The following is a 1,999-nucleotide window of genomic DNA, read 5'->3' as shown; positions in this document are numbered from 1 at the left end:
TGTACGTACTATTTTTCTAAATAAATGATTGCAACGATTGCTTCATTGTTACACAACGATGGTAGTATGGCTACCGTACCGTACATCGAAATCTACAGATCCAACTGAAATCTTACTTTGTTTTGTAAACGATTGAACAAGAATTACGTTTCGAACAGTAAGCGAGCGAAACCGCGGGCAAAAGCTAGTAAATTCTGTACTACTACGCATTACCTATTTATCTCATTTTATAACTAATATGGTTCTACGATCCGTTATTTAGCAAAACATAGAAAGTTTGAAATTTGGTGTTCTTCAACTGACCTTTTAATTTGTCATAGTATACTAGCAGTCTAAACAAAGTTTTACTATAATAATATTTTTCTCCTCAATGAAACTCCACAGAATATATTTATTATCATGGATGTTTCCCTTGTATACAAGCATGTTTTTATCCATTCAAATAGGCATATCGTCGCTTAGCACCCATAGCACAAAATTTGATAGGTTTGGGGCTAAGTTGAACTGTGTAAGATGTCCCCAATATTTATTTATTTATTTCATATTTATATAAAAAAAAAGCATTAAGATTGAATGTAAACGTCAAATCACTGTCTCTATCTTATTATTCTACAATTCGTTCCACATAGTCTGCAGAGCCCCATTCATGCTGGATAAATTTTAGTCGCATCCGGTCCGTCAAATGTCTTATGATCTATAGAGCCCTTTTGATTTTTCTATGGCAACATTTGCTATGCTGACGTCATTGCCACGTCATTACTGTCAGTCAGACAGAAATAAAAGAAAAATGGATGCCGTTCAGACGTACACGCATTATTTGGAACTGAAAATTACGTAATTTATCGACCTGCTGGCTTGTATTTGTTATAAATCATAAAAAAGTGAGTAATACATTAACTAAGTAATGATATATGTTGTTAGTAATGTGGTAAATACAACACAAAATGTGTATAACGAATGTAATAAATAAATGCTTGTTTGGTTTTAGATTATGGAAAACATCATGAACAATAATGAAACAAACCGAACCTTTAGCTACAATAATAAAATGACCCCATGACGCCAGTGGAACTACGTGGTTTTCTTCATGATGATTTGATGATACCATAATGGAATTAGCCAAGTTTTCGCCGTAAGTAATAATGTATTTAACTTGTCCATCACAAAGCAGTTCATAGTTTAGTTTAAACCTTGACTTGCTAAAATGGTAAAATGTTTTCCAATAGAGAGATTGTCTAATTCCTATAGCGCACTACAATAACATTCTAATTCTGGTCTTAGAGATGGAGAATTTTAGTAGTAAGCCTACAACTTCCTATTTCTTATGTCCGCCTATTTACATGTTTCAGGTATTGGGTGCTAGATGCCCCTTGGAGTTAAGCCCCAGTGCCACTATACTACCTTACCAGTTATGTGTGGGTGTCCTAAGACACCCCGGAGGTACAAAGGGCCTTCACAAACTCACGCCACGCCTTCCTATCTTCGGCAACCCTCGTGACCTCGCTCCACCAGCTCAAACCTGCCACTCGCAGCTCATTTTCGACGGACCGCTTCCATGAGTAGACAAGGCACCGACGATCACGGCTTGCATCACCTGCACTAATATGTAAGTTACACTTTTAATGTCTAATGATCCTGTAATCTGTTAACTAATCTCACCAAGTGTTAATAAAATTATTTGTATGCCTTGAATTATAAGGTACGGGTTTGAACCGCGACCCATTGTCCTTGAAACTGTCATCTGATATTTGCCAGTTGCTTTTGAGTGAAGGAAATCATTGTGAGGAAACCAGACTAATTTCAATAAGACCTATTGAAAATTAGTGCCTACGCCAAATCCTGGAATTAGTTGTTAAGCGGACTCCATGCTTCCACGAGCTGTGGAAAACCCCGGAATAATAAAGTATGACCAAGCAATGTTGGTTTTAAGTAAAAATTGTATAAATGAAGAATGTAAGCATTACTGAATGTCAATAATAAGAATCATGCTTAGTTTGTA

The 1,999-nt window shown here is 36.2% G+C and overlaps 1 long non-coding RNA gene across 1 annotated transcript; it reads left to right on the top strand.

The window, feature by feature from the left end:
• The first annotated feature begins 661 nt into the window (after positions 1-661).
• On the top strand, positions 662-1,590 carry LOC125225870. Its single transcript, XR_007177036.1, has 3 exons — positions 662-881; positions 989-1,132; positions 1,350-1,590. It is a non-coding gene; the product is annotated as an uncharacterized LOC125225870 (long non-coding RNA).
• The last annotated feature ends 409 nt before the right edge of the window (positions 1,591-1,999 follow it).

The sequence above is a fragment of the Leguminivora glycinivorella genome, chromosome 4 (genome assembly GCF_023078275.1).
Source record: "Leguminivora glycinivorella isolate SPB_JAAS2020 chromosome 4, LegGlyc_1.1, whole genome shotgun sequence".
In the NCBI taxonomy this organism is placed as follows: Eukaryota; Metazoa; Arthropoda; class Insecta; order Lepidoptera; family Tortricidae; genus Leguminivora; species Leguminivora glycinivorella.
This window is presented reverse-complemented; position numbering and strand designations above follow the sequence as displayed.